This window comes from Xenopus laevis, chromosome 2L, assembly GCF_017654675.1.
Source record: "Xenopus laevis strain J_2021 chromosome 2L, Xenopus_laevis_v10.1, whole genome shotgun sequence".
Lineage (NCBI taxonomy): Eukaryota > Metazoa > Chordata > Amphibia > Anura > Pipidae > Xenopus > Xenopus laevis.
Window position 1 is genome coordinate 90,646,982 of NC_054373.1, and position 16,543 is coordinate 90,663,524.

Here is a 16,543-nt window from a genome sequence, read left to right on the forward strand (position 1 = left end):
CACTTCCTCTGATTCCCCCGGAGTTGGAGGTTGCCAGTCTCCTGCTTGTGACACTGAATTTTAAATATAAGTTACTTCAGAGATGCAGCACAACTTTGCATGCCCTTTCATTTGCATGCCTGTTATGTTTTGGGTAGCCGAGGATGAGGAGAGTATAACAGTGCTTTATTAGCAGTCTCTCATGCAGCCATTACACAACAGTAACTTTCACTTTTAAGCTGACAGGAAGTATGCACAGTATAAGTCTGAGCACAGTGACATCTACAGGCCATTTGTATAAACACCACAATGCCACTGGTATCAAAGTCAAAGTAAACTTTATTGTCATCTCAGCAGTATACAAATATACAGTGAGACGAGACGACGTGGCTCGAGCTAGTACATATCACAAAAAGGCACATGCATTGCTAAATAATCAGAATAGAAGAGGCAAAAATATGGAAAAATCCAAGAGGTTGAATACTTCTAGACACTTTTGCAGATTAAATTTTGTCAGGACAAAAGATTTTATATTTAATTAGATTGCTTTGTGTGCACAGAGCGATCTAAGTATTCATGTTCTAAGCCAGCTGTTTCTGGCTCTGGCCTGGTGTCATGAGAAAGAAGAGGACATGTATTAGTTGGCAACTCCTTAAAGGAGAAATCAACCTGTTCTGAAAAAAGCCCATACCCCCCATCCCAGGAAGACCCCCTCCCTCCTCCTCCCAGGCTAACTACCCCCCCCCCCCCCGGGAGATGCCCCATACTCCACACTTACCCATCGCTGCAGATTCTTCCAGCAAAGTTCCACGCGTTCATCTTCTGCGTCCTCTGTAAGCTGACTGCAAGATCAGTTGATTTCTCCTTTAAGGGGCAACATCTGCACTCTTGACTGTCACAAGTCTCTAATTTACCCAAGTAGAAACTATTTTAATAAAACAGTATGAATAAATTATTATTTAGTAAAACTAAATAAACTTTAATTGTCCTAGAAGTTCTGAATACACATATGTTATTTTGAAAAGTAGTTATCCCCTGTACATGATGTTTAATATAACAAGTTCCTCAAGAGTTTCTCTAATTTGCAATACATGTCTCTGTATTCATGAAGAAAATATAAATACATTTTGCTTAAGCTTGTGTCTGATAAGGCTTTGCATGTCTTCACACTATCAAACTAGATAAACATCTCTAATAGAGCTTCTTACCTTTGGATTGCGAGAAATGACAGAACAATCTCAGAGAGATGAAAGTTTGTATCTGTAGTGGGAGATGAGAAATAACGAATTACATGAGGTAAACAACAATCACTCCAAGTCCCATCTAGAGCTCTGTAACTTGGCTTCTCAGTTCCTGTACCCAGAGGAATTCTTATGCAAGAACTGGGATTTTAACATAATGAGGTTTATCATAAAAGAAAATGGAGGGAAACAAACAAGCCTGAATGCTAATGGAAGATGCATATTTTGAAGTTGATTGATAATTCAGTTCATTCTAGGCTAGAGAAATTCGTAACAAGTTCAGATCCCCTCACTGAGCAGCAGATAATGTGAAAATTCAATCAATGACTGCAGGGAATTGATTATTAATGAGGTTATTAATCTTTAACTAGCACATTACATATTTTTTAGGTACATTACCCTAGGATTCTGTTTGTGACCCATAGGTCTGATGGTTTTGCCTTAACCTGAATGTTTATTTTTATTAATGTAATCCAGGGTTATATAAGGATAACTACAAGGAAAATTATAACCCCAAAATGAATACCTAAGCAACAGATAGTTTATATCAAATGAAGTGGCATATTAAAGAATCTTACCAAACTGGAATATATATTTAAGTAAATATTGCCCTTTTACATCTCTTGCCTTGAACCACCATTTTGTGATGGTCTGTGTGCTGCCTCAGAGATCACCTGACCAGAAATACTACAACTCTAAGGGGCACATTTACTAAGGGTCGAATATCGAGGGTTAATTAACCCTCGAATTCGACTCTCGAGGTAAAATCGAAGGATTTTAATCCATCGATCGAAGGATTTTCATTCGATCAGAAAAAGATTAGAAAACTTATGGGGAAGGTCTCCATAGGTTAACATAGGTTTAAAGTGGCAAAGTACGTAGTCAAAAGTTTTTTTTAAAGCGACAGTACTTCGACTATCGAATGGTCGAATAGTCAAACGATTTTTACTTCGAATCGTTCGAGTCGAAGTCGTAGTCGAAGGTCGAAGTAGCCTATTCGATGGTCGAAGTACCCAAAAAAAAACCTTCGAAATTCTAAGTTTTTTTTATTTCGAATCCTTCACTCGAGCTTAGTAAATGTGCCCCTAACTGTAACAGGAAGAAGTGTTGAAGAAAAAGACACAACTCTGTCTGTTAATTGGCTCATGTGACCTAACATATTTGGTTTGTTTGGTTTGTTTGTGTGAAACGTGAATCCTAGGATCCCAGGGGGCGGCCCTTATTTTTTAAAATGGCAATTTTCTATTTATGATCACCCAATGGCACATACTAATAAAAAAATATATTATGTAAATGTTTTATTTGCATGAAGCTGGGTTTTACATATGAGTTTTTTATGGAATATATTTTTATAGAAACCTACATTGTTCAGGGGGTATTGTTTTCCTTTAATTTCTATAATACCACATGGTATATGAAGTCACACACTGTGCATACTGCTTCTTTGACTTCCTTTCAACAAAAAAATGATCTGTTCGCAACTAGATCCAACATCATATGTACAGTTGTAACACTACTTACATAATGTGCTTTTTACCTTGATCAGATATCAAGGTGTTTATCTGTTAAAATTCATGTGTAGAACAAAAATAAATGCTGAGGCAAAGAAATCCCTGGAGCCTTTACAATCTCTGGGATGTCCACAAATACTGCTGATACAAATGTATTCCAGTAAAATACCTTTTCCATATCTTCCATATTTGTAAATACCGAAATGTATGAAAATATATGCAATCAGAAGAAGAATATTGTGTATATATATATATATATATATATATATATATATATATATATATATATATATATATATATATATATATATGAATATGTATAGAGAAAACTTTGGTTATACGCACTCCACTGAATTTTTCAAGATACACAGGTGCTACTCCAATAATATAGATAATAGTCCAAAAGTAACGAGTGAAAATAACCTGTTGAAAGGTTCCCAATGTGCACTCATTACTATTGGACTAATTTATATATTATATATCTATATATATCTATATATATATATATATATATATATATATATATATATATATATATATATATATATATATATATATATATATATATATATATATATATATATATATACATATAAAATCTATAACAGATTACCCTCCATAGAGAAGGTAATCCTTACCTTTAAAATAATAGTCTAGCCTAAATTTAAATTCTAGTATGATTTAGAAAGTAAAATGGCCAGTTTGGAATTGGTTGCAAGAGTAAGAGGGACCCTATCTCAAAGACAACATTTAACATTTCTGAACAAAAAGTTGTATCATACAAAAACCACAAGGAATAAAATATAAAGACCACGTTAAATAATTAAGTCTTGGACTACTGCTGTCTTTAAAGGCTGCTTTACCTTATGGCTGAATTTAAACCTCATGTCATTTTTTTTATTTGTTGATTTAAACCTCTATATATTGCCCTTATGGGTTCCATTTGTGGTGATGTGTATAACATAGTAAGTTAGATTGAAAAAAGACACATATCCATCAAATTCAACGTTTTAACTTTTTTAACCTGCCAAACTGCTAATTGATCCAGAGGAAGGCAAAAAAAAAACCATTTGAAGCCTCTCCAATTTGCCTCACAAGAGGAACAAATTCCTTCCTGACTCTAAAATGGCAATCGGACTAGTCCCTGGATCAACTTGTACTATTAGCTATCTTCCATAACCCTGTATTCCCTCACTTGCTAAAAAGTCATCCAACCCTTTTTGAAGCTATCTAATATATCAGGTAGACTCAGGGAGAGAATTCCACATCTGCTCAGCTCTCACTGTAAAAAACACCTTCCGAATATTTAGGCGGAACCTCTTTTCTTCAAATCGGAATGGGTGACCTTGTGTCAGCTGGAAATACCTACTGGTAAATAAAGCATTAGAGGGATCATTATATGACCCCCTTATTTATTTATACATAGTTATCATATAACCCCTTAAGTGCCTCTTCCAGATGAACATCCCCAATTTGGCCAGTCTTTCTTCATATGTAAGATTTTCCATACCTTTTACCAGCTTAGTTGCCCTTCTCTGTACCCTCTCTAATACAATGTCCTGTTTGAGTGATGGAGACCAAAACTGTACAGCATATCTTAGATGGGGCCCTACCGGCGCTCTATAAAGTGGAAGAATGACCTCCTCCTCCAGTCACTCTATGCCCCTTTTAATACAGCTCAAGACCTTATTTGCCCTTGATGCTGCAGACTGACATTGCTTGTCTATTGTGTAAGTTAATTTTTTGCAGCAGACACTAAATTATATAACATTATGGTTGCTATTACCCAGGGGTTTAATGACTTGCACATTTGCTATAAGTAATTGGTCATTTGAGATCACTAGATCCAGAATAGCATTTTTTCTGGTTGCCTCATTAACAACCTGTGCCATAAAATTGTCGTACAACAAGTTTATAAACTTGTTCCCATTAACTGATCTGGCAGTACCGTTGCTCCAGTCAATATCTGGGTAATTAAAATCCCCCATTATCATAACTTTCCCAAAACTAGCAGCCTTTTCTATTTGCATCAGGAGCTTAGCCTCCTCCTCTTCACTTACATTAGGGGGTCTATAACATACCCCTACAATTAATTTGCTGGACTCTTTACAATTGGTGAAGAACTCCACTCATAAGACTTCTGCCCCCTCATTTTCTAACATAACCTCCTCCTTTATATAAGATTTTAAATCCTGCCTAACAAACAGACATACTGGCACTGATATAAATAAGACATCATGGAAAAGAACTCAACAAGTTTTAAATCTGGCATTCCAGACATAATCAAAATGACTTTTTATGAACATGAACTGTAAGCAAACACACAACAGGGAACCCAAGGAGACAGAAGGGCATTGCAGACTGTAACATTTCCTTCTTATCACCTTTCAAAAAGAGTTTGAAAGATTTCTTGAGGACACAGGTCATTAAATCTTGTTTGTCATCTCCTGAACATGCTTGGCCCAATCCCTGCCAGTATCTCTTGTTCATTAGTATTCTTCTCGGCTTCTGTGCACATGCCTTTGGAAATAGATTATATGTTGGCAAACTATTTTATAAACCATGGGCAGAATGAAGAAAGCCTCACTTATTCTATTTTTTTACCCGTTTGCCAAAATGCAGCTCATGGATGAGGAGGAGGAGAGCAGTGAGTGGCAGAAGTAAAAAGTAAATAAACAACTACAATTTGCAACCTGTTTTCCTACGGTACCTGCTTTGCTTTTTGTGCACTTTCATTTTTAATTAGCAATTAAAGAAAACATTTAAAACACGGCTTCCTTATCAGATGGAGTGAAAAAAAAAATAAGGACAAAGAGGCTAAAATCTGGGAGAAAGGCCAAAAAATGAGGCATAAGATAAAAGACGCACAATGCTCACAATGAACACACAGGGTTTACTGCATTAATGAGCACAAGTATTGCCCACAAAATTCTCATGTCCCTGCTTAATTGCTCTATCACCTTTCTGCTCTCCTTTGTACTCAATGGTTGTTCACTTCGGGGGCGAGAAACACAATGCAAGCAAACGCAATGCTTTATTTCTTCATTTACTAGACATATGTTTCAGCAAAAAACATTGCGCCATTCACAGTGACAGCTGCAAGAGTTGTCGAGTGTAGAATGACCTTGGTCATAGTGATGAATTATGTAATGTAGATACAATGAAATGTTGCAGTGGCTGAGAGTTACCACTCATTTACTGCTTCTATTATACTACCCAGAATCTGATTTGCAACTCAAGAAGAATACATACAAAACTGCAAACACGTTGTACTTATTGTAGGACAGTGTAGTGTTCATTCGCAGCAACAACATACTAAATCTTTTCCAATAAGAGATAATGTAAATTGTAGTGGTAGTTCGCTGAAGGAGTTTCCTGATGGAGTTCCCTGATGGAACTCCAAATTGTTTGACAATTGATCAGGACCAGGAGTTTAAATGACAGGAAACTGGCATGTCTAGTAGTGCATATACAACAATGCTTACAAATCATATACAAATCAGACTGCTGTTTCCATACTGCCTTACTAGCTGAGAAACAGTTGGAATCTGACCTGGCTGGGAATCTTGTGATCTGAAATATAGTATTTGTAATTCCTACGCTGCTAATATACTATTTTTTAGTTTCCCCGAAAACTGTTTTGGAATGACTAAGAAGACAAAAACACATTATTCCATTGTGTGCAAGTATGTGATATTCTGAGCCACAGATTAGCATCCATTTTATATTTAATTCACATGCTGCAGTGCTTGTTAGTAAGATGCTAAGACGTGATCTATGGCTCTGAATTTGACATGAGACAAATTAATTTGCCTGTCCAATTTAAAGTGATGAAATACATACTGTAGATTAGTAGCAGCTACTTGTACATAGCTATACCTTTGTTTTATTCTTTCCTTTACAAGAAAACAATGTTGAGAAAAAAATTATATGCCTTGCCAAACTGGAAACAATGGAATACATATGTAGCAAATGCAAACTGGCATGTGTTTCACACTTTGTTCCTTCTATGTGCTTAACACACATAGATGAATATCTTCATGCACCAGAATGGAATACAAAGACCTGCATCGTTTTAATGAATACAGCACTATTTGCATATGGAAAAAGCTGAATTCATGAAGGGTGGGCTGTCCCCTAACTTGCACAAGCTTGGGAGTACCAAAGCTATATATACCGTGTATATATACATAGCAACATAGTAAGTAAGGTTGAAAAAAGACACATGCCCATCGAGTTCAACCTTTTTTTTTTTTTTATTAACTACCTATCTGCCAGTTGATCCAGAGGAATGCAAAAAACCCATCTGAAGCCTCTCCAATTTGCCTCAGAGGGGGAAAAATTCCTTCCTGACTCCAAAATGGCAATCGGACTAGTCCCTGGATCAACTTGGACTATGAGCTATTTCCCATAACCCTGTATTCCCTTACTTGCTAAAAAGCTATCCAACCCCTTCTTAAACCCCTTCTTAAAGCTGTACAACTGATTCAGGGAGAGAATTCCACATCTTCACAACTCTCACTGTAAAAAACCCCTTCCGCATATTTAGGCGGAACCTCTTTTCTTCTAATCGGAATGGGTGACCTACTGGTAAATAAAGCATATATACCTATATATACGTATATATAGGTATATCGTGCCTGGGTGCAATAGCCAGAAAATAAGGTACAATGTAGAGAGCTTCCTCCTCCAATAAAAGCAGAATTTTTACTTTAAGACCTGTGAGTGCAATCCTCTGTCTACATTATATATATATATATATATATATATATATATATATATATATATATACATATATATATATATATATATACACAAAAGAGAGGATCAGCACTCACAGGACTTAAATAATAATACATTTGGGGGCCAATTCATTAACTTCGAGTGAAGTATTCGAAGTAAAAAAACGTGTTTTTTGGGCTACTTCGACCATCAAATGGGCTACTTCGACCTTCGACTACGACTTCCACTTCGAATCAAAGGATCGTTGGATTAAAATCCTTCGATCGTTCGATCGTAGTTTTTGCGCAAAATCCTTCGACTTCGATATTCGAAGTCGAAGGATTTTCATTCCCAGTCGAATATCGAGGGTTAATTAACCCTCGATATTCGACCCTTGATGCATCGGCCCCTTATTGTGAAATTATGATCTAACGTTTCGGGCCTCCATAGGGCCTTTCTCGTACGATAATCTGAATAATTCCGATTTCCAAAAAATATATAAGATTTGGGTTTTCGCTTGATTTTATTGAGTTTTTTCACAACCCTAAGTTATTTTATTGATAAATACGATAAAATCATGGATGGAACTTTGGTCGAGCTTGGTTTAATAAAAAATATGAGATAAATTTGAGTTTTAGTAAATAACCCCCTTGGGGGCCGATTCATTAACTTCGAAGGATTCGAAGGTAAAAAGCTTTGAATTTCGAATTTTTTTTGGGCTACTTCAACCATCGAATGGGCTACTTCGACCTTCGACTACGACTATCGAAGGATTCGAAGTAAAAATCGTTCGACTATTCGACCATTCGATAGTCGAAGTACTGTCTCTTTAAAAAAAAAGTTGACCCCCTAGTTCGGCAGCTAAAAGCTACCGAAGTCAATGTTAGCCTATGGGGAAGGTCCCCATAGGCTTGCCTAAGTTTTTTTGATCGAAGGATATTCCTTCGATCGTTGGATTTAAATCCTTCGAATCGTTCGATATTCGACCCTTGATGAATCGGCCCCTTGGTGTTTAAAATCAAGTTAGATTGGTAGACAATTTTGGGAGGGATGATAGGGAATTGCCTTTTCCTGGGGTCACAAGTCTTGATAGTGAAGAGCAAGATTCTGAGCAAGAGTCAGTAATTCACCATTCATCAACCTTTCAAACTTTTTATAAACACCAATTAAATCTAAAGTAAGCTATGCCCTGGTTGGTCCAACTCGAAGGGAGGATGGGGAGTTGTCCTGGGCTTGCAAGTCTTGATAGTGAAGAGCAAGAGTCTGTCAGTAAATCACCATTCACCATCCTTTAAACCCCTCTATAAACACCAACCAAATCAAAAGTAATCAACAGCCAGAGGGGATGTTTACGTGACTCCCTCTGCCCATCCCTCATAAATACAACTCTGCTAAATTAAAGGGCTGGCTCACCATTAAGTTAATTTTTAGTATGATGTAGAAATTGATACTTTTTATTTATGTTTTGAGTTATTTATCTTTTAATTCAGCAGCTCTCCACTTTGCAGTTTCAGTAATCAATTGCAAGGGTTGAAATTACACTAGCAACAATGCACTGATTTGAATCAGAAACTGTAATATGAATAGGAGAGGGACTTAATATAAAGATTAGTAATAAAAAGTAACAATAACAATACATTTGTAGCCTTACAGATCATTTGTATTTTTAAATGAGGTGAGTGATCCCCATTTGAAAGCTGGAAAGAATCAGATGAAGGCAGCAACTAATTCAAAAATTATAAGTTGAAAAGTTGCTTAGAATTATACATTTTATAACATATGAAAAGTTAAAGGTTATTCAATCCCTTTAAGGGAGCACTGTATTCAAAGGGCAGGTTCTTATAATCCATTTTGGAGTAATGGATCTAGGGGGTAAATTTATCATAGAGTGTAGTTCCGCCACTAGAGTGAAATTCCACAGCTCTAAATTCATTTCTATGGGATTTTGAAAGGCGTATTTATCAATGGGTGAAGTGAAAGTTCACCCTTTGATAAATACGCCTATAAAAATCCCATAGAAATGAATGGAGAGTGGCGGAATTTCACTTTAGTGGCGGAACTTCACTCTTTGATAAATATACCCCTATGTCTTTAGACGCTGACTTCCAGCACCCAGAGCGAGGATGCCCCACCATCATTTGTAACACCAAAACAATAAGAATTTACTGGTTCTCAGGTTGGGAAATAGGAGGATGTGCACAGGTCCCCTGCAAAAAGAATAAAAAGTTACCAAAGAGGAATACAGAAAAAGATAAATGCACAGCACAGAGAAAGAAAGAGGAGGCAGCAGAGCAGTTCTGACAGGAAATGTAAGTGGTGAGAGAATATATCTATCATAGGCTATAGTAAGAAAAAGAGAAAGACACTATAAAAGTTTTCTGTGACAAGATGCATTTATTTATCCTGAGTAGCAAGAGTGATGAATGCAGATATATATTGATTCTTCTTCCCTGCACTGTCACCCAAAATCTGTATACATCCTATATGACTTTGCAGAACGAAATAGTTAAGGCATTGGCATTCTAGAACTTTTATATTTATTCTATACACATTTTGAAAGATGTATTGCTTTACTTTCCAAATCTTTGCTGTAGCAGTTGAACTGCTGTTTTCTCATATATATGCGATGCCTTTACAATTCTAGTTGCTCAGTTGTGCAATTTCTCTGCAACCTGTTAATACTGAACTCTGTAATTTACAATATATATGCCCAGCCTCTGCACGGCTGAACTGTGTTATTTGTCTTGTATGCCAGCAAGAAGCTGAACTAATTTACTGCCCTCACAAAATAGTGACTGGCATTGCTTAACTTTATATATAGGTGGTGAACTGTGTTGAACTGTTATCGTTCTTACAAGTTAACATTCTGCAGTTATGTTTTTTCTCTGCAGCAAATTGCTAATGGCCACTGTTTATGTGGTTCTTTATAAGATGTATTATTGTTTATTTTTCTTTGTCAATGTCGCCTGGAGCTTCCACACCAGGCTCAGCATGATGTAGAAAATATATGAAAGAAATGCGATTTTTCTCAACATATATGGTACACTCTGTATATATAAAATTCAGTAGGGTTTTTTTTTTATAAAGGCAATCTGGGCAGTTGCCAGGGACCCATAATTCCCAGAGGGCCCAACAACTTTGGATTGGGGCTTGATGTGGGTAATAGATAAGGATATGGTGGCAATGAGGCCAGAGTTATGATGGATAAAATAAAACGCTGCATACAAGGATGAATTAATCCACCTCTGATTTGAAAAAATGCACAGGTGGTCTAGCACAGTTTTATGATCTCATTCAGGCCACACGTGCATATCAGTATTAGCACCTTCTGTCCCTCATCTGATCATGACCAATTGTAAGGCCCAAAGGATAATTAGTGTGATGGAAATGTATTTGTGTTCCAATTGCAATGAACCAATGATCAACCAGTGGTCAGATCAGTCAGATCGCTTTGAGAGTTCTGTTATGGGTTGGCCGATGACACCACAGAAATTATATGAAGCTCTGGATGCTGTGTTCTGTGCACTATTACACCAGAATTTGATAAATCAATTACTAACATGCTGAGCACACACAAAGAACAATCGTTATACCACTGTATACAGTGGTCAAAGGATACTTTTAGACTTTTAACTACAGGTAAAATCAAAGCTCTCATACCTATTCCCACCTATTTCCATGCAAATGGAAGAGGTCTGCAATGCAACGCTACTTAGTCAAATATTTAACTGTACCATATGTAGATTTCCATATCTTCCATTCTTACATGTATTTTTTTTAACCCCTTTTTCTGAGGAAACAGGAAAAATATCTGGAGGATTAGGATTTGGCTGTGCTACTGTATGCAGCACATTGCATTAATTGTGTGCAATAGCTACATCATTTTCTATACCTTATTAACACTTATCATCAAGAACAAACACCTTTGCTACATCTGTAAATTGCTCTCAGCTAATGCTTGTGGTTCATCACCAGAATGTATTAACTATCTAACACTTTAAAGCTTGTGTTGGGTTTTCAACTGACATACTGAAAAAAAGCTTCTTTGTCTATATTTTTTATATTTAAGACGAACAGAAGGAATATCACTGATGGAAACATAGATTTGAATCTAGCAAATGTGAGCATGCATGTCGTGTAGAATGTAGCTGTAAGTATGCCCCTCTACAACACACACAACAACTCAGTAACAAATCACCCCTTACTACTCAATTTAAGCTTTATCCATCTGTACATTTGTTTTTATTTTTTAGATGTATAGATACAATATACAACATGGTATGGTATAGAATAAAAAGTAACAAAGTAGGTAAAGAAAGGAAATACTGTTATTGAGAGTTCTTGCACAATATCTCAAATATAACAGAAAGCAAATTGTTTCTAAGCATTATACAATTTGGTAAAAGAAAAGTAAGCCTATGATAACAATAGCATAAATATACTACTAAGCTGAAATATCTATTGAGTTGCATTTCTATATGGTTCTCAATAGTAAGAAAGAAAAAAGAGAAATAAACATATAAACGTAAGAAAAACCAAATATTGGGGTTGTAAGGAGCGATATTTCCGGTATCAATATGAATGATAGATCGGGTGTAGGTTGAGTTCTAGGTACAGGTAAGAAGGGATACATCAGGAGATCAGGAAGCAGAACTCCTAAGTTCCCAAATCCCCCATATATCTAAGTGGTGTGTTACCTTGTTCTCTAAAAATGCTATATTTGCTTTACATGCTGTATTGGCATTGTCTCTTTTAATTATCTCTTGTGTAGTAGGAATGTTTGGGGTCTTCCAATTGGTTTCTATTGCCATATGTGTTGCTGTTAGGATCTGATTAATCAGTGCCTGGCTCTGTTTGTGTACAGCTTGTATAGGTTTACCCACTAAAAAAGTGGGAACATCTCTGAGGACAGGTTGTGCCAGTATGTGATCAATAAAAGTGTTAACTTCAGCCCAAAGTGGCTGCAATTCTGGGCAATCCCTAAAAGATATGTAGTAGAGATCCAAATCATTTCACAGTTTTACTAACTGGAAGGCCTGGTTTAGCCAATATCAGGGGGTCTATCTAAGTCCAGACCAAGGAAGAGTTAAAGTCCAATACGCAGTACACAGGGATTAAGAATAGACATAGTCAGGATTTCAGGCAAAAGTTCAGAAGGCTGGCAGCATAGATCAAAGTCCAAAGTTCAATCAAAGGTCAGAAAGTCCAAGGATAGCAATAACAGCAATTAAGGAAAGCCAGGAAAATGATTCAGCAAATCCTATAATCGGGTATCGAACCCGTGACCTGGAAGTCCTTTTATTTTCAAAGTTTGCGCCGGGTGCATGACGTCATCACGTGGTTCATGGGCGCCACATTCATGGATCACGGGCAGTGGTTGAGTCCAGTTTAGCAGCAGCAGCATGGAGTTTCTCCAAACTTAAAATATTCAAAAAGGTGAAGGTTACTTTGGATGTCTTCTCCTTTTTTACTTTTGTCAGTGCTCTTTTCCAACTCTTTCTTGACAAGAAAAACATGCAAAGTTGAAATTGCTAGCAAAATCCACATTCTTTTGCTTTTTGTTAATCCATACAGTACATGAATAAAGTCTTGGACATGCATTTTTCAGGTGCAAATGACCATGAAGATAGCATATTATCTGCCAATGTTCTTAGTAAAATATGTCAATAGTCATTTGTCTTTCCACTCTCTTGCTAATGCTAACATCATTAAAACATCCTTTTTATAATAAAAATGCTTGAGAGTTTATATCTAGTTTATAGCTATGAATCAGCATCATTTGCTGGCCTTTTGATAAACATACACATACTGTCATATGAAAAAGTTTGGGAACCCCTCTCAGCCTGCATAATAATTTACTCCACTTTTAACAAAAAATACAGTGGTATGTCTTTCATTTCCCAGGAACATCTGAGTACTGGGGTGTTTTCTGAACAAAGATTTTTAGTGAAGCAGTATTCAGTTGTATGAAATGAAATCAAATGTGAAAAACTGGCTGTGCAAAAATTTGGATACCCCTGTACTTTTGCTAATTTGAATGCATGTAACTGCTCAATACTGATTACTGGCAACACCAAATTTGTGTGATTAGCTTGTTAAGCCTTGAACTTCATAGGCATGTGTGTCCAATCATGAGAAAATGTATTTAAGGTGGCCTATTGCAAGTTGTGCTTCTATTTGACTCTCCTCTGAAGAGTGACAGCAGGGGATCCGCAAAGATTGTTCAGTACCATGGTTTAGGGGAAGGCTACAAAAAACTATCTCAGAGGTTTAAACTGTCAGTTTCAACTGTAAGCAATGTAATCAAGAAATGAAAGGCCACAGGCACAGTTGCTGTAAAACCCAGGTCTGGCAGGCCAAGAAAAATACAGGATCGGCATATGCGCAGGATTGTAAGAATGGTTCCAGACAACACAAAGATCTCCTCCAAAGACCTGCAAGAACATCTTGCTGCAGATGGTGTATCTGTACATCGTTCTTCAATTCAGTGCAATTTGCACAACGAACATCGTTGCTTTGCATGGCAGAAGAAGAACACCGCATTCTAAGAAAACTTTATGTTTCTGCTAAAATACTACTGTTTCCATAAGGCATGTTATATATTAAAAGGAAGTTGCTACTTTGAAAGCTCAGCCAATGATAAACAAAACTCCAAAGAATTAATTAATTCATTAATTCATATGACTGTATATTGCCATTTTGTTTACTGTAATCACTGTACTTTGCAGGGACAACATACGCTAACTAAATCTTATCTCTAAATGGAATCAATTGTAAAAAAAAGTATACAATTCATCTAAACTTAAAATCTGGCATAAGGGGAGATTGTGAGTGTTTTTAAATTGCTTTGCCATCAATTTTTACACATTTAGTAACATATAGGAACCAATCAGATGTTTGTTTTCAGTCATTTGACCAGTAAATGCTTCCGGCTGATTGGTTGCTCTGAATTACTATGCCCCCTTTATTATATAACCTCTTCATAGATATGAGGAGTTATATAATAAAAAGGCACTAAGTTTGCTCATGTGCAGTTACTTATAGCAACCAATTAGCAAGTAGCATTTACTGGTCACCTGTTTCAAAGCAAACATCTTATTGGTATAGTTTACTACTACTGGGCAAACTTAGTGCCTTTTATTACATATTGGGGGGGGTCAGTTTTTCATAAACAACTCCTCTTATACTGGAAAGTCTCTGAGACAAATGTGAAATATATTAGCAAGGCAATGGTTATTGCTCATCTAAAGTCAGGGCATTCTAGCAATGTTTATACCAGGTGGTAGACAATGTAGAACTGATTTTCGTGAAGGTGCCAACATTTAAATATTGACAATACAAATCTTGACCACATTTGGCTTGGCATTCTGGAAGCGACAGTCATCCAAGCCATATTTGTATGAGCAATTGGCTAATTGGTATTCTCGTCCATGGTAGCTTTTTTTATATTACTTAAACACTATAGGGGCACAGAAAATGTTTATCTGTGACTTTCCCAAAATATGTTGTATTCCGTTCAGATTGGCAGAGAAGCAAGATTATGTACTGACTTTTACATTAACCTTTGTAATGTTGACAGAGGGATAGTTCATCTCTTCAAGAAAAAAAATAGTTTACAAGCTGTCCAATTCCAGTTTCCATTGAATCAGAGAGTCCTCAAAGTATTTGGTCATTTAGTGTCTCCATGGGACAGATGGCTTGGAATTAAACCTTTCAGTGTGCAGTTCTAAAAGCATTTAGAACACAGTTATCCAGTTCTTATGCCACACAGCCACAGGCAATCTTGCATATGTATCAAGCTACCATTACGTGCAAGACAACAAAATAGATACAATGCATATTTTTGCATATAATATCGCCCCTAGAAACTCACATGATGAACTGATTACTTAATTGTAAAATACAAGATAACTTGAACACACTGACTGAGATCTGTTTTACAAAATCTGTTATGATAGTGAAAAGTCACCCAAGGCCCTAAAGCATGCTAGGTGTAACAGCTGTCAAACACTTATTTTGGGGGATTTTTTTCCTTTTTTCCTTTTACTTTAGATGGGTACACTTCACATTCTGATCTGCATTCTCATTCTTTCTCCAAATCTTGGCCCTTTTTCCAATAGCTGGAAGCATGCATAAATGTAATGAAGAAATGTTTGTTAAAGGAATCCGTCAGTTAATTAATTGTGAATATGCTTAACATTTAAACATAGAGCAATGGCAACATCTAATTTCACTGTATTTTGCAAAGTCTTTTATTAAAGAAATTGAAAAGATATGATATTGCCTCCTCCCCTTTGGATTCTGAGAATTCAATTGCCATTTAGAAGCAGAGTGATTGATATGTAAGAAAGAACAAAACGAGTCCCTCAGAGCCAATCAGCTTCACATTAAAACATACTCATTAAAATCTCTTTTCTTTAGGAAGCTTCACAACTCACAAGGCCAGCTATTTTCCAGCATATGGGACCTTTTCTACATATTGTACATGTTTTGTTGGATGTTCATAGATTGGCAAACATGTTGATCTTCAAACCAGTAAAAAAAAAAATTCTGATGTTCTCTTTTGTTGTTATTTGTTTATACAGATTAATAAATGGTGCAACAAATGTAATCTCTATTTTTAATCTTTAAATGTTTACTGACCTGAAAACGATAATGCATTCCTAAAGGATTATGAATCATTAGGACAGTACTGTCAAATAACATACTAGGGTTACAAAATGGTATAAGCCGTGCAAGGCATTGGTTCAAAAGTACTAACAAACTGAATGGGAAAAGTGAAATCTGTGGTTCATAGTGCAGTAAATCAATTGCAGCATTAGACTCAGTCAACGCAGTCAATCATAACAAAAACAGTTCCCCTGCAAGCTATACTTTCTAGAAATGTACAGTATATCTAAAGCCCTGCAAAATAAATAATAAAATAAAAACATAGCAGGGAATGCCACAGACAGATAATAGTATATGAGAAGACCTATAGGTGACATAAAAAGGAGGTTATAAAAGGGAAGAACGTGCAAGAAAACAAAGAGGATCTGCTGTGTTCAAAATTTAAAGCAAAAGTGAAAGAACAAAGGTCTTTTTTAAGCT

General features: G+C 36.2%; 1 long non-coding RNA gene across 8 annotated transcripts in view; it reads right to left on the reverse strand.

Annotated features, from left to right (window-relative positions):
• The window catches only part of LOC121399998, a 53,293-nt gene that overhangs the window by 13,761 nt on the left and 22,989 nt on the right, over positions 1–16,543 (reverse strand). For 6 of the 8 annotated variants that reach the window (XR_005965454.1, XR_005965450.1, XR_005965451.1 and 3 more), the window contains 2 exons: positions 1,188–1,239; positions 758–884 (listed from right to left, as the gene is read on the reverse strand). This is a non-coding gene — a long non-coding RNA (uncharacterized LOC121399998). Of the gene's footprint in view, positions 1–757; positions 905–1,187; positions 1,240–16,543 lie in introns of all 8 variants that reach the window. The other 2 variants (XR_005965455.1, XR_005965452.1) reach the window with 1 other exon arrangement.